The sequence below is a fragment of the Culex pipiens genome, chromosome 2, assembly GCF_016801865.2.
Source record: "Culex pipiens pallens isolate TS chromosome 2, TS_CPP_V2, whole genome shotgun sequence".
In the NCBI taxonomy this organism is placed as follows: Eukaryota; Metazoa; Arthropoda; class Insecta; order Diptera; family Culicidae; genus Culex; species Culex pipiens.
In genome coordinates, this window is record NC_068938.1 from 132,992,877 (window position 1) to 133,020,543 (window position 27,667).

General features: G+C 35.8%; 1 protein-coding gene across 3 annotated transcripts in view; it reads right to left on the reverse strand.

Annotated features, from left to right (window-relative positions):
- LOC120425053 (protein argonaute-2) overlaps positions 1–17,303 on the reverse strand; it is a 104,136-nt gene extending 86,833 nt beyond the window's left edge. Inside the window, exon 1 of one of the 3 annotated variants that reach the window (XM_039589437.2) lies at positions 16,731–17,303. The gene's annotated coding sequence lies outside the window, so the exon portion shown is untranslated. The remainder of the gene's footprint in view (positions 1–16,730) is intronic. The other 2 variants (XM_039589429.2, XM_039589444.2) reach the window with 2 other exon arrangements.
- Between the last annotated feature and the right edge of the window lie 10,364 nt (positions 17,304–27,667).

The window sequence follows — 27,667 nt, forward strand, 5'->3', positions numbered from 1 at the left end:
TGTTGCCATCAACACAAATTTTGTAGCATTATTTGTTTTCCTAAATTTACTGTAAATCTGAAAATGATTTTAAATTCTGTTTCAACAACACCTCAAATTTGTTACTAAAAAAACTAATTTTAACTATTCTAAGTGAGCAATTCTCTATCAAAACTGAAAATGGAATTATTTGTATTTTTTTTTATTTGGCTTGTGGAACCGTTTCCTATGACCAAAGAAGCTATTTTGTGTCATTTGTTCACCCATACAAGTCTCCATACAATTTTGGCAGCTATCCATACAAAAATGGTACGTAAGAATTTTCTGATCAATTTGGTGTCTTGCGCAGAATTGTAGGTATTGTTGAGGACTTTTGATTAAAAAAATAGGTACACGGATGTCAATAACTCCCTATAATTTTGCCGATTTTTTATTTAACTTTTTTCTCACAAAAGCTCAATTTCCCAAAATACGTATTTGTTTATTTTCGAGATTTTTTTATATGTTTCAGGGGACCAAAACCCGCCATAGAGAAGCATGGTCAAAAATTCTGCCGCTAAGTTATGATTTTTTTTGAAAAAATAGTGATTTTTGGAAAAATTCGAAATTCTATACAAAAACAAATTGCCTATTTTTTATGTAAAATTGAATTTGAATTCGAAAAGTACTTTACAGTTTTTTTGATAAAGGGCTCCGTTTTCAAGATATAGCCACTTAAGCGAAATTTTCGCAGTTTTTCGATATTAAAAAATAGTGACCATGAGTGACCACTCCAGAACATATTTTTTTTAAGAGTTCAGAAAATTTGCTATAAAATTGTCCAAAAGACATTGAAGATTGGTCCTCTGGTTGCTGAGATACAGTGGCTCAAAGAAAAAGAAACAGGAAAATTGAAGTTTTCTAAGTCTCACCCAAACAACCCATCATTTTCTAATGCCGATATCTCAGCAACTAACGATTTTCAATGTTAAAACATGAAACATTCGTGAAATTTTCCGATCTCTTCAAAAACAATATTTTTATAAACTTTAAATCAAATTAACATTTCAAAAGGCCTTTTTATATTGAATGTTTGGTCCTTTTAAAATGTTGGTCTTGATTTAATTTGAACCAAAATAGCTTCTTTGGTCATAGGGAAGGCCCCCACAAAGTTTGAACGAAATCAAAAAATACAAAAAATAAAAATGGTCGAAATCGGTCGTTTTCGTAGAGAATTGCTCAAGTGCAAAATTGTCCAGGAATCTGTAAATGAATTCAGTTTTCCGATTCGAACTCATTTTCAGTGAAAATCATGTCACTGAGAGAGAAGTTATATTCAATTTCAAACCTTATAGAAAATTTACCGGGTCCGGTGGCGCAGTGGTTAGCGTGGTAGCCTCTCACCCCAGTATGGCCTGGGTTCAATCCCAGACGGACCCGGTGGCATTTTTCGAGATGAGATTTGTCTGATCACGCCTTCTATCGGATGGGGAAGTAAAACGTCGGTCCATTTGCGTAAAAGAGGTTTTGGGTGACTCACCACACATAACCTTCGGACGCCTAGAAATGAGCAGAAACTTGCAACAGAGACCACAAAAGACCCGGGGGTCGTTAAAGTGGATTGCTTTGCTTTTTTTGAAAATTTAAAATTAAGTTGGTAGTTATCTTGAAATGTAAACCAAATTCTTTTCTAAATGGGTTAAGGGCCCTTGCTCTTGTTTGCATAAATGCCCCGACTTTTGAGAAAATGCTGCTGCCTTATTCTCAAGCATGTAAACATTTTTTCGTTCGTAAAAAGTTAGTTCCCAATTCTAGAAAACTTGATATAACCTCACCTTTTTCACAAAATTTTCACATGTTTCCTTATGGTTAGAAAAACTCTTCCTCCCCTGTAGATTCAGAAATGTATTGCTGTTCGAACACTCGTGCTCAAACCCAATCCAATTCAACGAATCATCTTTGCGGTAAACTTTACGCAGTTGGCCTGGCCGCTTTAACGTTTGTGATGTTTCAATGCAATCTAATGCAATGGGGCACTGCAATTGTTAATAATGACAAGAGGATGCTAGGCGTCAATCAACCTAAGGCATTTTCCAGGATGCCCTCGAAAGACTGGCTGCGCTAGGGTTAGATTAGATTAGATTAGATTAGGTTAGAAAAACTTGCCCTGCTTTTTTCTCAATAGAGCAGCTCTCTCAGATTTCGGTCATTCGATTTTTTTTTTTTGTATTTTTCAATCCGACTGAAATTTTTTTGGTGCCTTCGGTATGCCCAAAGAAGCCATTTTGCATCATTAGTTGGTTCATATTATTTTCCATACAAATTTTTCAGCTGTCCATACAAAAATGATATATGAAAATTCAAAAATCTGTATCTTTTCAAGGATTTTTTTGATCGATTTGGTGTCTTCGGCAAAGTTATAGGTATTGATAAGGACTACACTGAAAAAAAATGATACACGGTAAAAAAATGATGATTTTTTATTTAACTTTTTCTCACTAAAACGTGATTTGCAAAAAAAACCCTATTTTATTTTTTTATGTGTTTTAGGGGCATCAAATTCCAACTCTTTAGAAATTTCCAGGTTGTGCAAAAAATCTTTGACCGAGTTGTGAATTTTTTAATCAATACTGATTTTTTGAAAAAAATTAAATATCGGTCGCAAAAAATTTTCAACTTCATGTTTCGATGTAAAATCAGATTTGCAATCAAAAAGTACTTCAGTGAAATTTTGATAAAGGGTACCGTTCTCAAGTTATAGCCATTTTTAGGTAACTTTTTGGAAACTACTCGCAGTTTTTAATTTTTTTAAAATTAGTGCACATATTTTTGAAAAGCCGAGAATGTCGATATTTCAGCAACTAATGGTCTGATTTACAATATTAAAATATGAATTCGTGAATTTTTCCGATCTATTCGAAAAAATATTTTCAAAATTTTTAAACCAAGACTACACACTTAGATTTTTATGCCGAACTTCGGCAAAATTCTGCCGAAATCAGATGGGTTTTCTGATAGTTTACATGATTTTGAACCGAACTGCATCATTACTTCAAAATTTACGAAATTGCATATGGGACGGACTAGCTTCGAGCGGCAGTATATCTCGGGTTAGTTTTCAAAAGGTCCTAAGTGCCAATTGCAAAGTAGGCCGTTTTTGCTCGATTCTCGTTCAATTTACGAACTATCAACCTCAAAAATGTTTAAGAAAGAATGATGAACAACCTAATGCATTATTGAGGTTGATACACGTCCTTTAAATATTCTGTACTGAAAACAATGAACATTCGATTTATTTTTATTTCATAATAAGTATAATATAAAAAAAACATCCAACACCCCCCCCCCCTGACACGCACTTTTCCTATACCTTTAACATGAGCTGTCACAAACTGCAAACCCCCTTCTCTCCCCCTATTCATGGACGTAATTTTTAAGATTTTAAAGCAACAATAATAACTGTAATTTTAATGAAACGATATCCTGCAAGTTAACATTGTAGATCAGAGAAAGGAGGTAATGTGGATCTGAATTGAACTTTAGGTAGGAGCGAATAAAATTAGCAATCAGAGTAATCGCACTAGTTTCCCCTAACTATCGCTTTCTTGAAAGCGTTGAATCGTCTCTCCTGCTTGGTTTAAAAAATTTAGTTGAAAAAATCATATCAACTTATAAAGTTTGAAAAATCTGTCAAAAATCCATAATCAAAAACGCTAAATTCACAACAATCTCCCCAGACGCAGCAATCTCACACCATCAAAACCCGAACCCAGTGGAGAGCTCCCCCACATCGAAAATGTTCACTGCACAGCAAAAAATAATGTAAAAATGGAAGGTTGAAAATAGAATGTTGAAAAAAAGAATGATGAATTTTACCTCTATAATTGTTGAATAACGAATTTTTTGTTTGTCAAACAGGTTTTACACAAAAAATGTGTAATATTACAAAATTTTTGATGAATATTCAACATTATTTTTGCTACACGTATACTTGAGTAATATTCATCAAATTTAGGTACATTATTCAACCATCTTTTGACCCAGGGACTTTGACAACTGTCAAACGCAAAGTTTTGAAAAGTGGTTGGCAGAAGCCTGTCGGATCGTGATTCAATCGTCGCGTGTCCGGGAGTTTTGGTCGCTCGTGCGTCAAACAATCGTCGCCGATTCCGCGCCGCCGTCGTCGTTTATTTTGGTGAGTTTGTGTTGGTGCTTCTTCCGGATAGGTCTGGAGGAAGGTGCCAGTGTGTCCGGGTGTTTACGTCCAGGAATTGCCGCAGATTCCGTGCCGCCGTCGTCGTTTGTTTTGGTGAGTTTGTGTTGGTGCTTCTACCGGTTCGGTTTGGGAGAAGTTGCCAGTGTGTCCGAGTGTTTACGTCCAGGAATCGTCGCAGATCGGTTTGGAGGAAGGAGCCAGTGTGTCCGGGTGTTTACGTCCAGGAATTGTCGCGGATTCCGTGCCGCCGTCGTCGTTTGTTTTGGTGAGTTTGTGTTGGTGCTTCTTCCGGTTCGGTTTGAGAGAAGTTGCCAGTGTGTCCGGGTGTTTACGTCCAGGAATCGTCGCAGATTCCGTGCCGCCGTCGTCGTTTGTTTTGGTGAGTTTTTGTTAGTGCTTCTTCCGGACTGGTTTGGAAGAAGAGTCCGGGTGTTTTGGCCACTTGCGCATCCAAGAATTCTTAAAAAGTGGTGCTTTTTCGGGTAAGTTTGGAGGAAGTTGCCTATCGAGTTTTGAAGTTTGAACAGTTCACGAAGAATCTGATGTACGATCCATTTATTTCAGGATTCAATCGTCGTAGTCGGGATGACTTGTTTATCGTACTTATTCATCCAAAATAAACAACAAACGTTAAATTTGAAGTAAATTACCTCATGTTCATTTTGTAAGTAAAAACAGGACTAATAAATTCCTAAAATATTGTTTTTAATTATTTTTCTGAGTGTTATCAAATTGGCTTGGTGAGAAGCATTCTTTGATGGCCCCTCTCGCGTAATTCGCGTCACTTTTTCGTTACTGGATTGACACCGCAACAGTTAAGAGTTCTAATGACAATTTTAAATATCATTAAACATAATTATCAACTCATCTTTACAGCTTCTCAGGACAAACGACTCTTGGAAAATGCCAAAGCCAACGTGAAAAAAGCAGCCGCCATAACTGTGCAAAATTTGTTTTTCGGATCTAATAACCATTAGTCGACGTCTATTTCCACTTTTAGATAAGTTTTGTTTTCTTAAGAATATGACACTTTGTAAAAAAATCGTTTTTTTTTGCAGGTGGATATTTCATGTGGGATAATATCTCAAGGATTTCAACTGGTGAAACTTCGTCTGGGAAGGTAGCTACTGCTTGCAGCATTTTTTTGGGTAAGTACACAGCGAAAAATCCGATGGTAAAATTGCATGCACATCACCATTATGGAAAAAAGTAATGTAACATTACACTTTGCATGTACAATTTTTGGAAACACATAAAAGGTGCCACCGATGGGATTCAAACCCAACATTAACAGTATGGACTGGCGCCTTAGCCCGATCGCAATCAGACAGATGAAGAATTAAAAGGATAAAGGAATCTATGAGCTTGACATATCGGTCAAGTAGATTTCCCATAATGATGAGCTACATATGTCAGGGTGTAATATTACATAAAATTTCATAAAATAATGCAAAATATATTTTACAACCAGGCTTTTTACACGCAGTCAGATTAATACTTTTTTTTCCTGTTTAAATTGCATGGTATCTTGTTTTCATTATTTCATTGAATTATCCTCCTTTTTGTACTGACGATGAATAACGTCTTACTCGAAGGTGCTGGGGTACCATTTCGCAGAAAACAGTGCTTCAAATTTCAATCGCTAATATTTCGGTCCAGACGAATCTAAAATGCACGTATTATGCATTATTTTCAAAATTTGTCACAATTTTCTATCAAACTTCCTACAATCGCACAAATTTATGTCCAACATTGTTCCCTTCTCTCTGCTTTAACTGTTAAAACCAAGGGGTAGGACAGTGAGTGAGATTGAGAAATTTTGAATAATTTTGAGTCAAATTGAGCCACTTGAGTTACTCAGAATTTCCTAATCTTCACGAACGACGTAACGGATTTTGACACTGACATTTGACAGCGATGACGATCGACGTTGACAAATGCAAAAAAATAATCGGTGGAAAAAGTACTAAATAAGTTAAATAAGTAAACGAAACAAATAAGCGACTGAAAAATTCTGGTTCTGATGCCCAATCATGACCCGGAGAAGGATCAGGCTGCTTTGCTGGAGGCCACCAAGGAAACACCGACACCGACTAGCCGATTCTGGCCATTCAGGCGGGTGGAAGTCGATCTGCCTGCGGCTGTTGCTGCCGTGCCGGCCGTCACTGGTGCCACCACCACGCAGATGATCTCGGTCAATGACTGGAACGATGCGAAACCCAGACCATCGGATTGTGTGGCGAAGCAACCGGTGGATTTTGAGGAGGCGCCCAAAGGACGGTGTTGAACGGTCGGCTGGTCTTCGATGCGATGGTCATCAATAGAAGCTCTTTCTCTCTTTATAATCCGTTTGCTTCGACGGATGCTAAGGCAGGCTTCTTCGGGAGGAGAGTTCCGGTAGCCACATTAGGAGAATCATTGAAACGAACGAGGAAACGGGGAAATTGGCATTGATGAGAAGGAATATGAAAGTTGTATTTATTGTATTGAAGAAAATTGGGCCCTGTGCCAAACATTTCGGATTTCGCGTCAGTAGAAAAACTCAAAATTAAACTAAGTTTTCATGAGTATCAGCGTCATTAGGCCGTTGCAAATATTTAAAAAAGTTTTTGTCCCTCGACCCTGGCTGAGGTCAAGGGGGGGCAAAAATATAAAAAAATATAAAAATTTTGATAACTAGCCATTGTCTTCACATTTAAATGAAAAACGTTACTTAATCCACCTTTAGGTGGTTGGTGCCTTCCTCACATTCATAAAGTCAATACATTCAGTAAAAATAGCAACATTCCCTTAACATGCATGTTTTACAAATCAACTTTATTACTAATTTCTTTTGATAGGGTTCGCAGACCTTCAATTTTTCTGGCTCATCGGCAAAAAAAAACCATTCCAACGATAGTTCGCATGGAAGATTCAGACAATATTTTTATCACAATATCTGAAATCCAACCTCCAAAAAGTGTATAAATAACACTTAAGTGCAAATAACTTTTGATGGGGTTGTCAGATCCTTGATATTTTAGACTCATTTGAAAGGTATTTCGATTGTCTAACTAACGACAGGTCGCATGATGGACCCGGACATCATTTTTACTGAAATATCTGAGATCCGGCCTCCAAAAAGTGTATAAATATCACTTAAGTGCCAATAACTTTTGATAGGGTTGTCAGATCCTTGATATTTTAGACTCATTTGAAAGGTCTTTCGATTATCTAACTAACGACAGGTCGCATGATGGACCCGGACATCATTTTTACTAAAATATCTGAGATCCGGCCTCCAAAAAGTGTATAAATAACACTTAAGTGCAAATAACTTTTGATAGGGTTGTCAGATCCTTGATGTTTTAGGCTCATTTGAAAGGTCTTTCGATTGTCTAACTAACGACAGGTTGCATGATGGACCCGGACATCATTTTTACTAAAATATCTGAGATCCAGCCTCCAAAAAGTGTATAAATTACACTTAAATGCCAATAACTTTTGATAGGGTTGTCAGATCCTTGATGTTTTAGACTCATTTGAAAGGTCTTTCGATTATCTAACTAACGACAGGTCGCATGATGGACCCGGACATCATTTTTACTAAAATATCTGAGATCCGGCCTCCAAAAAGTGTATAAATAACACTTAAGTGCAAATAACTTTTGATAGGGTTGTCAGATCCTTGATGTTTTAGGCTCATTTCAAAGTTCTTTCGATTATCTAACTAACGATGGGTTGCATGATGGACCCGGACAACATTATCATTGAAATATCTGAGATCCGGCCTCCAAAAAGTGTATAAATAACACTTAAGTGCTAATAACTTTTGATAGGGTTGTCAGATCTTCAATGTTTTGGACTCATTGGAAAGGTCTTTTTAATACCTTTCTGAAAATGTATAACATGATAGGGTTTCTTGCAAAAACCACCCTTTTTACAATCTTCCGGACATACGCCAAAATCGTTTTTTTAGCATAAGTTTTGAAGTACTTAACTAAACTTGCTGATTTTAAATAGAGACCTATGGGACCCCAAGACGGATCGAATGAGACTACTATGGTCAAAATCCGTTCATCCAGTCCGGAGATAATCGAGTGACAATTTTTTTGTCCACCCACCTACACACATCCACACAGACATTTGCTCAGAACATGATTCTGAGTCGATAGGTATACGTGAAGGTGGGTCTACAAGGTCGAATTAAGAAGTTCATTTTCCGAGTGATTTTATAGCCTTTCCTCAGTAAGGTGAGGAAGGCAAAAAGTGTTTCAAAATGCATTTTACACTAGTTCAGTTGTTTTGCAATCATTAATTTTCAAAAAATCTAAGATCTGACAAAAACAAAAATTGTATCGAAAAAAAAGATTATGCATCGAAAATTTTCAAAAAATCTTAAGATTTTTTAATAAACCCAAACATGCTAAAAAAGATTTTAAACGCAGCAGAATGTATTTTAATTTGATTTCAGCTGGTTGCACTTGAATTTTCATTGAAATTTTGAAGTTTATTGTAAAAATATTTTTTTTGCCCCCTGATTTTTCGGGCCAATTTTGAAGGGGGGGGGGGTGACAAAAACTTTTAAAAATATTTTTACCAGCCTTAGCGGCGGTGTCTGATAGCACAAACACGAATCGAGTTTGTGGCAGATTCCAGCGCTATGGACGTCAACGTGGCCAAAATCTCCACCGGCCGCTGGCTCCGAAATTTAAAATATTTGGTTTGAACCACACAATTTTTCAGCTGGGACCGTTCCGACGGCTGCGACAGTGGTATTTATAAAGAGTCAACCGATGGAACCGTTTTGTTCGTGCAGCGGTCTCGCACCCTGAGATTGTCGCAGCGGACCAGTGCTGGGGTCACTTGGAACTGGCAAGAGGTCAACACTTGGCCGGAACGGTTACGCTTAACGGCCATAAAGGGGTCTCAACTTGGTCACCACATCGACAGCAGTATATCCTCCAGGCCTTAATAGTAAATGGCCTTCCGATAAACCTCCTGGAAAGGTTCCTTTTGCTCCGAAATCGCCTCTGAATTTGAGAAATTGGGCAGCACCGTAACCGGAAAAATTTTCTAACCTAATTGTCACGCTCATCTGTCAATCTATACGTATTCAAATATTCCGTAACCTGACTGAAAAATCGTTCTAGAGGAAAATTGAGTAACTTTGAGTAACATTGAGTAATTGTGAGAAATTGAGTCACTCAGTTACTCTCTGTCCTACCCCTTGGTTAAAACAATTCAGTTGGAATGCGTACAATTTTAAAGCCAAGTTGGCTTTAAGCAATCAAATAATTTAATATCTAATTATATCAGTGCTTTTACGTTTTGTATATTATAAAAGAAATGGCTCAATCCTAAGTCTCTGGCTTAAATAATTTTCCAATTTCTGCTTCTCCAAATTTGTCGACTGCAAATCGTTAAACAGGTTTGATTCCGCCTACGAAGGCTCTGAATTAGCAGCTCTGCTGAAATTATTTTTAATCTTGTGCAATGTTTAAAAACAAATAATAAATTGAATAATTATGGATTTTTTTTGAAAAGGTCCTATAAACCAAATTTTCATTTTTTGCTTTTTGGGTTTTTGGGACACAAGGCGGTTCTAAAAACACCCAAAAAGAAAAAAATGCAAATTTTGTTTATAGGACCTTTTCAAAAAAAAAAAAATCTATATTATTGAATTCCAACGATATAAATTAAGGTAAAACGGGAAAGCAGCGCCATATTGATACCACGACTAGCATTTTGGAAGCTCCTTTAAAGAAAACACCGTAACTTAAACATGTTCTGTCTGTTGCAGACGCTAAATAGGTCGATAGCGAGCAACCTGTCGAGTTCAGACATTTATTTAAGTTGAACAAAAGTTGTCCAAGAACTGGCGTTCCGTCTAACCTTAAAGTAATATTTGCTAAAAAACCAACCCGGGTCCTTAGAGCGATCAAGCAGTTGGCCGCTAACTGATTGCCACCCACAAAGTGCCCTGAAAGTCATGAAAAAAATATTCGCTTGAATTAAATGTTTTATTTACGTTCTCTGAAATTGATGACAGCTCAATATTTTTTCTTTCCACTTTCTCAGCCACAAATTACACATTTTTTAATGCAATAATACACATTCTTTCGTAAAATTCAACATTTTTGCGGTAAATTTCATCATTTTTTTAGGTAAATTTCATCATTATTTGAGGTAAATTTCATCATTTTCTGATGAAAATTCATCATTTTCTAAGGTAAAATTTATCATTTTTTTTGCCACAATATCTGTCACCATTTCCTGATGAATATTACCATCATTTTTTTTTCTGTGTGTGTCAATCAGTCGGCGTCGTCGTCATCGTCCCTATTCGAAGCCTATCTGTACACTTACACACCGCGCGTTAATGCGGTTTTCCAACACTCTCAAAAGGCTCTGATGTTGGTGTGCCCTGAATCATCATCATCCATCACGAGGGAATAATTCTACTACGTCATTTCTGAATTTTGCACCGCTCCATCCGTGCAAAAAGCCTTCAATCACACCAGCAAATAGGGTCGTCCAACCTGAAGCAGTTGTCATTCATTCCGGTTCAGTTTTGCCGGCATTTGGTGGAACCGCAGCCCAGCAGCAGGCCGCGCCAGACTGGCCAACGCGACACAAACAAAGTTGACATTGAAAATTTCTTATTCTATTTGCAAGTCGCTGCGTTCTTCTCCGGTAATGATGTTTTTTTTTTCACTTGTTAGTAGGTCTAGCTCTCAATTGCTCTCTGGCGAATGTTATGCTCACTCTCGTGAAATTATGGTGGGAACTTTGGGGAGAGTTCTCGCTCTAGTGACGACAGAAGCAAAACATTTATTTTTCCTCAGAGGTGCCACGATAGGCCGGGAAAATTGTAATGAAAATTTTCAAAGCCAAAATTTGGTTACAATTAGGGGGGAGTGGAGAGCTTTGATCCCCGGGGACACTTGATCCTTAGCCTGTATGTATCTCATTAGCATGTGGGTAAAAAATAGCTTTGTTCTAGAAAGTTGTGCGAAATTGACTCAAATTAATTGTGGAAAACAAAGAAAAATTACAAAATGATCGAATTGAGTTACACACATTTTACTAAAAAGTGCTACAAAAAACCTCCAAGAGATCTTTTTTCTTTGTTTTGATATGTATAGAAAACACTTGAAATTAATTCAAAAAATATTTTTTATTCTTGAATTGTTTGATAAACTTTTCAACTACAAAACCCTCACGTATTTGACGTTAAATTTATCGTCATACTATTTTTACAACTAATTATTTTAAAAAGTGCAATTATGGAGACTTGACCCTGCATTGTTACACACTGGAATCAGCCTCAAGCTTAATTAATTGGTTTGGTATTTCGTACATGGTCTCCTTTAGTATAGTTGTAGATGACTTACTGCAGTTTGAACAATTTTTCAAATATTTTGTAAACACAAATTACCAGCTTTTGTAAACATGCTCAATTTTGGTCTAAAAATGAATATTTTATGTTTTAAAAAATTTTACATACTAAACTTGTTATGTTTTGAACAAAAACGTTCAGGCTTTATGTGAAATTGCTGTAACTGGTAGAAAATCAATAGTTTGGATGAAAAAGAATCATTTTGATTAAGATTTCTCCAACCTAACATTTTGAAAATTACGGTTTAAAATATTTTTTTTAAAACGCATGGCATGACTTAAACACTTCATCTGATTAAACTCCCTTTTCAGCCAAACATAGTTGAATGTTTAAGCTTTCAATTCATGCAAAAAGTTCATTATTTTATGAGAAATTAAGAGAGTTATGTGCGATACAAAAAATGGTGTTCAAGTCTCCTCACTCTCCCCTATATACTATTTATTTTTTTAAGATTTTTATAAGGTTTAAAAGATATAAAAAAATTATCTGGACCAAACACCAAACAAGTAGTAATTCAGCGCGTGTAAAAAGCTTAGCTGTAAAATAAATTTTGCATTATTTGCATCATCTATGTGCGACAAAAGGTCGAATGCCGAAAGGTCGAAAATGGCCAAAAGGTCGAAAGGACAAAAGGCTTCTTTAATCTTTTGGTAGAATTTCTAGAGTTTTTTTTAAAAAGGGTCCTATAAACATATGAAACACATTAGCGTATAGGAACTTAAAAAAACTCAAGATTTATTTTCTTGCAAGCAAATCAGTATTTTTCTGTATTTTTTTCCATTCATAAGCAGTTCTTTTAAAAACGTCGAACCTTTATTTATTTTTTGTGTTGTTTTATTTATAAAAAAAAACAACCTAGTTTTGATTGTCATAATATTTTGGTGAGTATTTCCATTCTTTCAAACAAGAGCAGTTCTTTAAAAAAAGTCTGATTTCTAAAATAATATTTTTTTTCTATTGTTAAAATTACCTTATCTTGATTGTCGTAATATTTTTGAGAGTTTTTTAATTCTGATCGCATAAATTTCCCATAGAGCAATTCCAGCCCAAAACAGGAATGTTTTAGGTACTTTTTTCTCGACCCTCTCCGATTTCAATGAAACTTTGGAGCCAGTAACACTCGATAATGACATTTGAGAAGGGCGTACGTGTTTAAAATATTTTTGTATTTCGTAATTTAAATATTGCTGTATCTCGAAGCCGTTGCATCGTATCAAAAAATGGTCAAAGACAAACTTGTAGGAAATTTGACGGGCTTTCCGAAAAAAATACACTGAAAGAAAAATACACTCCACTTTTATGAGATTTTTTGATTTTTAAGTTTAAAAGTCAAATTTAAAGGTGAGCCCACGATTTTTTTTCGCTCACAATTTTTGTGAAAATAGCCTAAGATGTTACAAAAAGACTCACGAAAAATGCAGGATGGAGCAACTCACCTAAAAAAATACAAAAATCATTTACTGAAACTGTTTTTTTGAAAAGTGCTCTAAACGTCAAAATTTTCAAAAGCCGAATACGGGAATCGATTCTCCAGACAATTTTACATAAAAGTCTCCATATTGACCATTGTCCTAAGTCCAGTCCTTGTGAAGTTACAGCGGTTTTAAAAATAAAAATGTTGAAAAAATAGATTTTTTGATGGTTTTTGGCAATTTCTATATGACGGACTTGATTTTTCAGTTTCGAAAATATTTTTATCGAAAAGCTCGTCCAATTTCACATAAGTTTGTCTTTGACCAAATTTCAATTGGATGTATGGGCTTACAGATATAAGCTAATTACATTGCTCATAACTGAAATCATAATATTTTTTCAGTGTAGTAAAGTATCCTGGATAATAAATTAGCTTATATCTGTAAGCCTATACATTCAATTGAAATGTGGTCAAAGACAAACTTATGGGAAATTAGACGAGCTTTTTGGTAAAAATATTTTCGAAACTGAATAATCAAGTCCGTCATATAGAAATTGCCAAAAACCATCAACCATCAACATTTTTATTTTTAAAACCGCTGTAACTTCACAAGGATTGGACTTAGGACAATGGTCAATATGGAGACTTTTATGTAAAATTGTCTGGAGAATCGATTCCCGTATTCGGCTTTTGAAAATTTTGACGTTTAGAGCACTTTTCAAAAAAACAGTTTCAGTAAATGATTTTTGTATTTTTTTAGGTGAGTTGCTCCATCCTGCATTTTTCGTGAGTCTTTTTGTAACATCTCAGGCTATTTTCACAAAAATTTTGAGCGAAAAAAAATCGTGGGCTCACCTTCAAATTTGACTTTTAAACTTAAAAATCAAAAAATCTCATAAAAGTGGAGTGTTTTTTTCTTTCAGTGTATTTTTTTCGGAAAGCCCGTCAAATTTCCTACAAGTTTGTCTTTGACCACTTTTTGATACGATGCAACGGCTTCGAGATACAGCAATATTTAAATTACGAAATACAAAAATATTGAAAACACGTACGCCCTTCTCAAATGTCATTATCGAGTGTTACTGGCTCCATATACACAAAAATGGCTTATATATGCCTAGGATAACATGTCTACAAAGTTTCATTGAAATCGGAGAGGGTCGGGTACAACCGATTCCCTATTTGACATGGAATTGCTCCATATGCATTTTCATCACTTTTGAGTTTTTGTTGTAGTTCGGTTCAAAATTGTAAATGTGCAAATTAAAAAGATCCAGTAGGGGAAATATACCCTTTCTAATCAAACACCTATCTTCGTCATATGGAGAGTTTGATGCACGATTAAAGCTCCAAAAATAATATTTAGGCTATAAACTTACCAGCAACAGCACCGCCTCGAGTAAGCACGCAAATTTATGCCATTTACTGGCCAAAAAGGTCAAATTTTATGCACTTTTGATCATAATTTCTAATTTGCGAGACCATTTCTCATCATTTTGGTGGCACACACATCCACACGCAAGATCAGAGGTTGACTGCTTAACGAAAGTCGCCATCAATATCTTTTCACTTGCGCTAACGATTTCAAAGCGCTTAAGATATAAAATTGCTTCCAACTACCGGCAACATGTTCCTTTCACCATTACTTAGTCACTCACTTGAAAAATAATCCCGAAAAATGTAAATAATTAGCAAGCACCATCAAAAAAACAAACGCGCTATGTCTTTTGACGTTTCAATTTTGACCACCCATTCCAAACGAAGGCTGAAGAAAACCGAGCGAGAAGCGAAGGCAAATAAAGAACAAAGGGTGGCCACCAACACCACCAGCAGCGCTTGTGGTGTTGCCAGGAAACTTTCTCTATAAATGCTACTTTTCGTGAGTGTTCGCATAAAATTTCATCAATTTTGGCAGCACGAAGCAGACCCAAACGAGCGTTGGAAGAAAAAAAGAGGGCTTTTGTTAATTTGATTTGGTTAACCGCGGTGGATTTTCTTGAAATAATTCGAACTGTCAAAAATCCACCAAAGCATCTACCGGTGGATATTTTTCTACCACAGATTTTTGTGCGATCAATGTGGTAGATGCTTTGGTGGATTTTTGACAGTTCGATTTATTTCAAGAAAATCCACCGCGGTTAACCAAATCAAATTAACAAAAGCCCTAAGAACTAAGCTGAACATAGAAAAATGGGCGTGGCCCAATGCACACGACTGATTAGAATGCGTTTTTGAAATATTTTTTTTAAAATGCTTGTAAAAGAAATAGCATAACTTTTAATAAAAGTGAAAATAAACAAAAATGTTCACAAAAAGTTGCTCTACTCGTTGGTGTACTTGGTTTTACTGAATTTCAAGGAACACTCCAGATTATCCAGCATCATTCAAACAAGACCGCTTATTAGGCTTAAAATGGGTTTATTTCCCCTACTTTGTTCTAGAAAACCGGTGGAAATCGAGTTTTTTTTAGCGAAAACTAAAACACGTAGCCTTATGTGTGGGACAAACTTGTTTTGCGTTTTTCTCATTCTGCTGTTTTTGCATATGGGATATTTATGCGAACATGGGAGGAGCAGTTCTTTCAATAAAAGTCCAACTTCTAAAACACTTTGTTATTTATTACTATCTTTATAATTAACTTTTTCTTTATTGTCGCAGTATTTAAAAAAAAATCAACCCTTTTAGAAAATGCTTTAATTCAACATCCGCAGTATAAATGGAAAATATTTAAGAAATTTTATTTTGGGGGTTTGGCTTATTTTGTTGAAAATATGTATTCTTGGAGAATTTTGAGTGTTTCATACTTGGAGAGAACGTTCCTCTACAAAGCAAAAAAAAAAAAACGACGGTAAAATCGTTTGCAAAAAGTATGCAGTGTGCACCTGCACATTATCTTTGTCGGAAAAGTCACTTAATATTACACCCTGAAATTATTAATTTGCTTCACACACACAAGAAAATAGCAACCGACTGGATTCAAACCAAGATTCAAACCCAACATTCACAGAGATGACTGGCGACTTAGTCCTCTCGTCTATCAAACAGTTGAAGAGTGAGTAGGTTTCAAGTAGGCTTCGCATACTAATGGGCTACATATTTCTGGGAGTAATGTTACATACGATTTCATAAAACAATGCAAAATATATTTAACAGCTGCGTACAGAATTGGGTACTAAAGCCCTATGTCAATTTTTATGTACAACGGTAAAAAACACGATTAAAAACCATTTCTGATCACTTTTTTTCATTTTAATGCAACATTTTTTTTTTTTTTGACAAGACAACATTTTTTTTATGGATCAACTATGGTCCCCTTGGAACGAGCTGTCAAGTAGAAGCTTTTCTATCAAGAAGGATCGCGAGGTTAATTTTTCAAAATTGATTTAAAAATCCATTTTAAACTCTTTGTGGTCGTACGAAGGGTTATTGTACTCAGAAAAATAAGCTTTATCGCTGTAAACAATAATATCAGCAATCTAAACTTCATTTTAGGACCCAATTACAGGTATCTAAGAATAATGTGTAATATTAACTCTTAACAATGTGTAAATTTACGTCTTTTTATGTTCACTTTCACATATTGAGGAACAATTACAGTTTGAATAGGGACAGCAGTTTTTAAAGCAAGTAAGAGCTTGAAATTTGGGAAACGATTTAAGAAACAGTTGCTTTTAATTCAAAATCTAAACAAAACAAAAACAAACCCCGTTTTTCCTCCCCTAAACATGCAACACATATTGCAACAACCCGCTCAAACTCACTTGTAAGACTTTTCGCACAGGCCGTGCACGATGCGATCCTCTCGCACTTTTGAGTCGCTCTCCGTGCGAATTCAACCGGCTGAGGCCAGCAAAATAATAATCCTCTCTCTCTCTCTCGCGTTCCGACGGTCGTCACAAAATTTCGGTTCTACGTTTTACTTATCAAACACTTGATTTCTTCTAACTTCTTTTCCTTTTTAGCCTTTTATTTTTGGGCTAATCTCGTGTGAACAAAACACACCACTTTGCACACTTACACAGAAACACTTGGAGCTCTGGCCAGGGGATTTCCCGATCTGGCCAATTATTGAGACTGACTTTAATTTTCCACCAACCCCCCTCTTCTGCGTGCTCACCGGTGTAATTATTTAAACACACATACACAACAGAATTTTTCCTCTTGATTACACCAATAACCCTGCAACTTGAGAACGCATTTTCTTCCAAATTAACCCACGGAATTTACACCAATTTTCGACCCGAAAAAAATCGCGAGGCGCAAAACGCATCACCGCAACTTTATTCGCGCGATCCGAACCAGAGTCGACTCAAACACGAACTGAACTTGGTATTGGTACTTGGCTGAGCTGGACTCGTCTCATCGCTCACTCTCTCTTTCGGTTTTACTCTCTGTCTTTGCTGGAGGGTGGCCTCCCCACCTACTTCCCCAATGTCCCCCCATAAAAATCATCACCATCATTGTTGGTGTGAATGTGTCGATATGCATCATCATCATCTCAAAGAACACCAACATTATCGCAAAACTGTTGTAATCGGACAAACAACTCGCAAGAGTGTCAGATAAAAATGTTTGCAAGTGCACCCGGTTTTGCACCCTTCAAACTGTTTTGTAAAATCAATTTTCCATTTTAAATGAGAATATGATCAAAATCAATCAATTTATAAATTCTCAACAAAAAAATATGATTGGGCGAAAGTTCCTTTTTTCCTATTTTATTTTATTTTTTGCTTTTTGAGTGTTTTTGAAACCGCTTTGAGTCAGAAAGTAATCAAAAACACCAAAAATATAAAAATTTTGTTTATTGGACCTTTTAGAAAAAAAAAACTCCAGAATTCTTCTTTTCGCTAGTATGTAGCATCAAATATAAGTAGCAAAAGCAAAACTAAAATTGAATTATCTACTGTCACTATTTTATATATTTATATTTTTGTCATGTGTATTTTAAGCAACGATTTTTCTCCAAAACAATTAGTTTCCTTTTCCTGATTGTTTTTTTCTTCTTTTTTGTATATTTTTAAATGCAATAATAATGTTCAGTTTTTGCAAGACCAATAAAAATGAGCAATTATCTGGGAAATCAGGCGCGTTTTTTTGGCTATACTTTTTTTTAGATCAAAGAAGTTATGTTGTTTTACCCATACAAGTTTAAATACAATTTTGGCAGCAATACGGAAATGGTACGTAATTCTAGAGTAAATTTTCAAAACAACATATGAGCCATGGGTTTTCTTATGCAGATAGGACCTTTTGAAAATATAATTTAGATTTATTCGAAAATGAACCATAAGGAAGTACAGGCAAAAATTCTACCGCCGAGTAATGAATTTTCGATTTTTTTAAAGCTTTAATCAATGTTTTTGATGTTTTTCGTTTTTTTTTTCAATAGTAACAATTTTTTTTCGAAAAGTTCAGAAAATTTCATGAAATTTCGTCGAAGAACATTAAAAATTGAACCACCCAAACAGCACCTAGCAACTATTCAATTTAAAAAAATGTAACATTTCGATGCCTCTGTGCTTTCTAATGATATCCTATCTAGTTATCCCAGCAAGTTAAGCTTTTTAGAGCACAGAGACATAGATTTGTGACTTTTTTTTGATCTGTAGAATGCTGCTGTTAAAAAAATAGTGAATTTTCTATTCTTCCAATTTTTTTCTCGAAAATATTGTTGGGGGTATTTATTTACAATAGAAATACCCACAAATTTCTAAAAATTAAAAAAAGTTTTTTCGTGTATTTTTTTCTGGATTAGTCCTCATTAATACCTACAAATTTACCGAAGACACCAAATGGATCAAAACATTCTTTCAAAAGAAAAATAACCCTGCAATGTTAGAAAAAACACGAAATTTTAAAATGAAAAAAATTGTTCTAAATGAAAAAATTACCCTTCTGGGTCAATGTAGATTCGAAAAGTACATTAAATTTCCCTCAAAATGACATGTTCCAAAATTTTTACAGTCAAGTAACGAAAAATGGCAGATTTTTTAAAACTTTTTTTGTGTTTTTTTTTTTGATCATAAATACGTTTTTTCGGAATTCTGAGTACGCCATCAAATCGGGCGTCTAATTTTACATAAAAGTCCCTTTGACACCAAATTTCTATCTCATCACCGTTTCAGGCTGCAAATTATTTAAAAACACCTCTTTTTTCGCATCTCAAAAATGAAAGGGGTCGTACCGCCCCTCCGTCACGAGATATCAAAAAACGGACCTCGGATTCGTGATCAGGGACAAAAGTTACCCCTCAGGACAAAGTTTCACGCAAATCGAAGAGGGGTCGGGGCAACTTTTCCCGATTTCGTGTGAGTTGGTAGAGAATTACCCCAATAGGATTGAAGTCGGGCAAATTTTCTTTGCAGTTTTGATATTTTTTGCCAAATAATGTTGACATCATAAGCGTCTCTTTCTTAGAATGATTCCATGAAGACGCTTGGTTTCTAAGGATGAGTTTATAGTATTTATATCTGAAAATTAGATTTTGTTTTTAACCTCAATGAACAAAATTTCAAATCTGTCGATCTCTACGGCTTCGGAGAGCATTGACGCTCAACATTGTTAAATCAAAAAATAAACTTTCCAAACTATAAAAAAAAACATTAAATAATTGTTTTTTTATGATTTATATCAACGAATATTTTAGAGCTTTTTTGAAATGGTCCTATAATCATATGAAACACAATAGTATATATTTAAAAAAAAATCTAGATTTCAAGATTTGTTTGACATTTTGTCTCCAAGTTTTTAAATACGTTTTTGTAGAGTAAACTTGAAACTTGAAAAAAGTTTAACACAAAAAAATAAATTAAATGGAATTTTCTCAATTAGGGTGATTGTGTGTGTGTGTGTGTGTGTGGTCCAATCCAATACCCGCTAACCGGTAGCGAAATTATGGGAAAGTATAATTTGTATCAGACTGTGTACATGCCGAATGCTGATACAACTTATCTCAATCCCGGGTATTAGGTGGTGATAGCCCTCGCGCTGCTTCCAACGACCCGTTTCAGAATGACAGGGCTCCTTGCGGTCCAATTCCGAGGTCACTGGGCATTGTTCGGCCCCGCCTAAACATAGAAGCAAGCATCTGAAGGAATCTCGATCTATATTTAGACTTCCAATCCCCTCAGGCAAATCAGGGATCAGCGCGTATTTAATAATATGAGAAGAAGAGATAACATGTTTCAACACTACGGATCAATTCACTGCTAGAGTGTAAACCTTCTGATGGCCGACTGCTTAGCGTCCCAGACCACCACCAATCCAAAGGTGTGAGTTCGAATCCCACCTGATTCATTTTAGTTTTTATTCATATTCAAATTCCTGATTCCAAATTTCAAAGGTACCGACCGGGATTTGATCCCTGAACCTTCTGCTTGGGAGACAGAAGCCGTAACCATTAAGCCACGGAGCCGGTTAATTTTCTCAATTAGGGTGATTGCAACAAAAATGTTATGAAGACATTTTCGTTAATTCAGTTTATTTTTTTGCTTTCACAACCAAATGCGGAAAAAAACATATTGTAACTATTGTTTGTGTATGACAGATGACAGAAACTGCAAGTTGATATATATTTGTTTTGATGAAAATTTATTATTTTTTTATAATTTAAAATCAGTGACAAATGTTACTCTTGATTTGTATAAGAAAAGAAATAACGCAACGATCTATGTGAAATTCTCCTCTTTGGCAGGTTAACGGTCGCATAAACCAGAGCTTTTGCACCAAGATTTTTGTTAAAGACATTTTAGAACCTTCAAAAGTATGGGAACTATCGATAAGATTTTTTATTCATACCCTAAAGTTGTGTCTTCAAAGTTATTTACAAAAAAAGTTTGCCTATTTTTAGAATTCAGAAATGAATTGCTGTTTGAACACTCGTGCTCAAACTCGATCCAATTCAACAAATCATCTTTGCGGTTAACTTTACGCAGTTGGCCTGGCCGCTTTAACGTTTGTCATGTTTCAATGCAATGGAGCACTACAAATGTTAATAATGACAAGAGGATGCTAGGTGTTAATAAACCTAAGGCATTTTCCAGGATGCCCTCGAAAGACTGGCTGCGCTAGGGTTAGATTAGATTAGATTAGATTATAAAAAGTTTGCCAATTTTTAGACTAGATTGTTGCAGCATTGGGTTCGTAAGTTTGACAATTTTGGAATATGAAGATAACAACTTCCTTTGTTGCTGTGCACTCTTAAGCACTCGCTCCTAACTTCTTCAAATTCGCTAATTTTTACTATTTAAACAACTTATTTTAAAAAACTGTTAATAGAAACTTGCTTGCTCACTTCCTATTGAGCTATTTATCACTCGATTTCAGTTGAAAACGCTTTTTATGAGCTGAAATTGAACGTCAAAGTGCTGATATTGCAACATTATAGGCACGATGGAGTTAATTGCTGTTCCCCAATGTAATCTACGAATTTTTGACGAATAAATATATAAAAATTTCGCCATTTTCACAGAAAAAGTTAGAAAACTTTATTTTCAAATAGTTTCAATTAGTTAACAAATAGTTTTCAGTGATTGTTGCGCAAATGGAAATTTTTTGCTTAATTTTCCAATGCATGCAATATTTTAATGAAAGTGACCTCACCATCGTGTTTCTGAGAAAATTTTACGTAGGTTTTCCAATTGGGATCAATGTTTTATTATTAGTTCACGAGATATTGAATGTTTGAATTGTCTGTGATTACTGTTACCATATCAAAATGTTGGTCTTGAAAGGGTTCCGTGTGTACCAACAAACAGGGGGCATAATAATAAAAGTGCATCGCCACATTCATGTGCGGCAAAATACAAACGCATCTCATTTTTATTCTTTTGCGCTCAGATAAATACATTCAAGCACGTGTAGCAAACTGTGTCCAACGACACGGGAATTTGCGACTTGCAAAGATGACGACACTCGCCGTTTACTGAAATGCTGATACACTACACTGCAAGTAGTGAATGTTCACACACTTACAAATACAAAGTTAGCTGGTTGACTGCCGGCGTGGAAGATATTTTCGGGAATGATACGAAAATGTGTGTTTATTTTATAATAAACACATTTTAACGAGGGCAAATGCACATTCCTTTTGAAAATCAATTTGAGTAAGATAAAAACAAGTTGGGAAATCATGGAATCATTTTGAACAGAAAGATAAGCTAAATCAACGGATTTGAATTATAAAAAGCTTATTGAATACAGATAGAAACATAAAGCAATAAAGACAATTTTAACTTAATTCAATTCATTTCCTAAACTCGATCAAACCGAAATATCTACAAGTCCCTTTAAAGACCTTTCTTTAAAGCCCCCAGATTCGGTTTCTTCATGTTTCGACATGCACAAACATAACGCGAAACGGGACCCCATCCGACCTTCTGCTTGCCTGGTCAACCCAAGCATTGCTGGCCTTTCAATAATATCCTCCTCCCCAGCAGCAACAGCAGCAGCACCCCCTCGAAGTTGTCGTGTTTTTGTACCTTTCTTCCTCCGTCCAGGTCTGACTTTGTTTGCGTCACGGTCAAACCGTAAAGTCGTCTTGGCCCTTAAAGACTTGTAGGGAGAACGGGGGTAAATTGAGCATATATTTTAGATTTTGAGTAGAGCGTCCAATTTCCCGGGGTTACTAATTTCCCGGGAAACGGGAAATTTTCAGCCAATTTCCCGGGAAATCCCGGGAATTCCCGGGAAATTTTTAATTTATTGAAAATTGTTATGATCTTGGTTTTAATTAATATTATGAAACAAAATTGTATAGACATCAACATTAATGGTTTAAATAAGTGTGAAGATCAATTAACAGCTTGACTGCATGTAAAAAATCATTCGACTACAAGAAAATGTATTTTGGTATTTTTTGATGAGAAATATTTTTTAACAAAACTGTAAGTAAAATGAATCCATAATCCACAATCATAACATGCAGAAATTATGTTTTTCATGACAAATACTGGTTTCAGCTCTTGAACAAATGGTAAAGCTTTTTAGTAATGGTTTTACTCCAAACAACCACATGTTTTCAAATATTTGAAGCAAGCTTTGAATATATTTTTGCATTTTTTGAGAACAAACAATAGAAAGTAATTTTTCAATGATTTTTTTTGTATTATTATGCAACATGGTTTAAATTATACGAACATCATTCCACAAAAGTCTTCTATTTTTTCACATTTAACCCTCTAACACCTGTAGTTGCACCAGTGCTCCATAATTCTTTTACTTAAATTGTAATTTCTTTAGTACTATGTATTCAACCAATTGAATTAATTCTTTTTGATCATGGTAAACAAAAACGTAAAAAAATCTCAATTTTAATTTGGAGGTATGGGGTTAAAATTGTTTTGGTGAAATAACATCAATCTATTGAAAAATAACCTAATTGTAATAATTTAATACTCATTAAGCAAGATCTATTCCCAGTTGCTTCAAAAATTAATATTATCAGAAATAATTCTGATATCACAATTTCTGATAATCTGATTAATTATATATAAACCAAACAATACATTTAATTGCAGGCCAAGGGTGAAATGATACCTTTTCGGTTGACACCCGGTGAGGAACATCCTGGAAGGAGCGGAACTACATCCGTAGTGCTGTTAGTTGATCTTGGTCAAAACAGCTGCTCTGGTTCCTTGCATTTTCCCATTTTCTTACCTCCACGTTGGCTTGGTTTCGTCATCATGATGACAACACGTGACCTTGCTGGTGGCCTGTGGAAACGAACTCGTAAACCTTTGACCAGCGAGGGTCAGAGTCGAGACGGCAAAAAGAAAGGGATGCGCAATGTGGGAATGGAAGATTGTAGACGGTATTGTTTTGATTCACAGCATGTTGAGTTAACTGTTGTGGATGTACCACTTTCAGCTACTATCTATCTTCTATTTCTTTATTATGTATTACTGATTTTCTAATTCGGCTTCTGTTTACTATCCACCATTTTATTTTGATTGCATGATCCTTTGTTTCTCTTATTTTCATATACTAATGCATCTTTTTGTTTTGTTTTTGTTTGTTTCCATTTTCATGTCGTGTCTGGGCCTACGGTTGGAGAACGATTGCACCACGACAACCACTTCGGAGTGATATTATCACACTGGAGACAACAGCAACAACATCAGAAACCCGGATGTCACTCAGGTTTCCGCAAGTAACTGTATCATTATTTTAAAGTGTTTATATTTTACTTACATCCCTTTCTTTGCAGAGCATGGACTACATTATAAAGCGGCAATGTGGGAAAGGGAAGTAATTTGTGATTGTAGAAGGTATTGTTTTGATTCACAGCATGTTGAACGAACTGTTGTGGATGTACCTAGAACATCGCAACTCGGAGTATCTCTTCTTATTATCTCCAACTACTTTAGTTCTGTTTCACTTATCTTTCAAGTCTCCTCTACTCAATTTGCCAGTTTTAACTGCTATGTGTTTTCCCTAACAAAAACTGTTCTCCTTAATATGCGAACGAGGTTAATTCTCGGGTTAATTCCTGTTCATATTTGATATATTCTTTATTCATTGTCTAATTTATTTATTAATTAAAATATTATTTTAATCAGCTCCTAAAGTTGTCATTAATCATATCTAAGCTTATATGATATTATATATCCTTTATCACAAACTTTTTTCATAAATTATTGCCTATATTTTTAATCTACTTCATACAGCTTTTACTCTTCTTTACTTCAACATACAATTATTCTTTCAGTAGCGAACTTTATGTAGTATGCTTTTTCCTTTATTGTCTATTGTTTTAATCTACGCCCTTTTCTTCAAACAAGTAAGGTTTGAGTCCTTACTCAATATATTGAATGATCAAAGTCACACACATAACATTATTGTACTTTTGATAAATTTTTGAATAACATGCTTAGGTTCAAAACATTGTAACAAAACACCGCGACAAAAGAAATAGCAACAGATTACCACGACTCAACATTAGGCAAGATTTCAGGAGAAAACAATACACTGTAAATAACAATTAGTTTTTGAATTCAAACTAAAAATTAAACAGTTTTTGCTTTACTGAAAATTGATAGGCACACTATAAATGGTTAGGCGCTTATACTTACATCAAACCCTACGTAATGTACCACTCCCGGCCGAGTTAAAATGCGTAACCGGAAAAGAAGGTGTGCATGCCTGGCACGAACACTCAAAGCGTGTTCTAGCGTGTTGCTCGTACTGACTCAGAGCAAGGGTGAGATGTAGGTGTAAGGGCAGTGCGTGTTCGTCGGACCTGGTGCATAAGATCGGTCAAGGCCCGTTCTTACACTGAAAATTGCGAATTGCGAAAACCAAACAATACATTTAATTGAACAAAATCATGTTGAGTTTGTTCATTTATTATTTTTACAGAGCATTTTCAAAAAGTAGTTCCAAAAATTTAAGAAAATATTTACTTCCGCTTGAATTTCGGGAATTCCCGGGAAATTTACAAATTTCCCGGGAAACGGGAAATATTTTTTTTCGGGAAATCCCGGGAATTCCCGGGAATTTTTTTCCCGGGACGGGAAATTGGACGCTCTAATTTTGAGTAGTTGTAAATTAAGTATACCCCACTCTCCCCAAACCAAACTGCACTGGAGTTTTGCGTTTGCCCTTGATTTCGCGATATGCTCCGCACACAACACTCTGCAGAGAGAGATTCGTCCAGAGGAAGAGGAACCACCTCCGCGGTGGGTTCGCGTTGGTCGAGAACTCCGCACGCAATCCGAACCAATTTTGCTGTGCATGTTTCGTTGAATACACCTCGTTTTCACGCACAAATACAAACGCACACGCAAAAATTGCCGCGTCGCGACTCGTAATCACATTTGGCGGAGTTGCCCCCCTTGGATCCTCAAACTCCAAGTAAGAAGCCCGGCCCAACATGGGAATGATTACAACTTATTGTAATTCTGACGTTTACTAATTTTCATTTTAAAACGTTACTTTATCACCTTCAGGTGGAATTCCTTACGTTTATAAAGTAATATTATATTAAAAGCCAAATTCTTTCTATACAGCAATACTATTTTATTTTTTTGTTTTGCCATTAGGGTGACCTATTTTTACATTACATTTTCGTCATTTTTCGCAAAAACCACTTTTTTCAAAAAATCATATCTCCGCACGGATGAAATGCGATTTAAGCTGTCTAAGACGCAAAAGAAAGGTTTGGCTATTTGGGAAAAATAGTAAGAAGTTGGCCTGGGTTCGATCCCAGACGGTCCCGGTGGCATTTTTCGAGACGAGATTTGTCTGATCACGCCTTCCGTCGGACGGGGAAGTAAATGATGGCCCCGGTCTAACCTAGAGGTTAGATCGACAGCTCAGTCCAGGTGTAGGAGTCGTCTCCCTGAGTTCTGTCTTGGTGGAGCCACTGGTAGGCAGTTGGACTAACAATCCAAAGGTCGTCAGTTCGAATCCCGGGGTGGATGGAAGCTTAGGTGTAAAAAGAGGTTTGCAATTGCCTCAACAATCAAGCCTTCGGACACCTAGTTTCGAGTAGGAATTTCGCAATCGAGAACGCCAAGGCAATGCTGTAGAGCGAATAATTAGATTTTTTGTGATTTTGAATTGATTTAAACAGTTTAGATGCAATTATCATCACTTTTACCAAGATTTCGCTCGTTCAAAATTTGATTGAATATCAATGAAAATTACATGTACAGTTCAGCAAAGAGTTTTTTTTCGCCGTTTATTCAAACTCGGTTTTTTCAAGATTAAAGTACCTGGGCTTTATAATATTATTTAAATCTAAAAAAAAACCGCCTTTCTGTGAAATATTGTAGTTTTGTTTAACCCGTGAAATTTCCATGAAACTTGATGATCCCGTGAAACTGGAAATTTTTCAGCTTGAAAAATCACTTAGCTTATTTGCTTAATAGTCCCGCCCGTGTGGATCAATCGGACCGCGCACTGGACTCACAATCCAGAGGTCGCCGGTTCGAATCCCGCGGCGGGCGCTCTAAAATTCTTTGTGTAAATATGGGTATTCGGCGCCGTCGCTCCGTGCCATACTTTCATACACTTAGGAGCCCAGGGCGGCGAAGTCCTTGTAGATAAAAGGAAGACACTAGTGGTTGGTACTAGCAATAGTGGCCGACAGCTATAAAGTCAACTTCGTTTTTTATTTGCTTAATATATAATTTAAAAAAACACCTCCAAATCCTCCAGAGCTTTTCCTCAAAAACGAACTGCTCGAATTTGTCGATCATGCTTGTAATCTTGGCGTCATCTTTGGGACCATCCACAAACCACGTGGACACTTTTTTGGGAATCTCAACCCCCCCCCCCCCTCCCCCCTTTGTGGATAATTGTCCATACAAAAAAAATCTTTTTTGTATGGAGCGTGGACAATCGCCATAACCCTCCCCCCCCCCTTCTAAAGTGTCCACGTGGTTTATGGATGGTCCCTTTAGAAATAACCTAGATTGGGACAAGCAAATTAACTCTCAAATTGGAAAAATATAGCTCTTAACTACAAGAATTCTTAATTAACATACTAAACTTAAACTGTTTAAATCTCTGTTATACCCACACTTAATTTTTGGTGATTTTATATATCCTAACGCGACTGTTGAGTCCCTTAATAAACTCAAAGTGGCTCTAAATTCCTGTGTCACATATGTTTACAACTTATCTCGATATCACCGAGTATCAGAAAAAAATAATTGGCTGCAGTTTCTCTGACTTTTACAAGTACAGATCATGT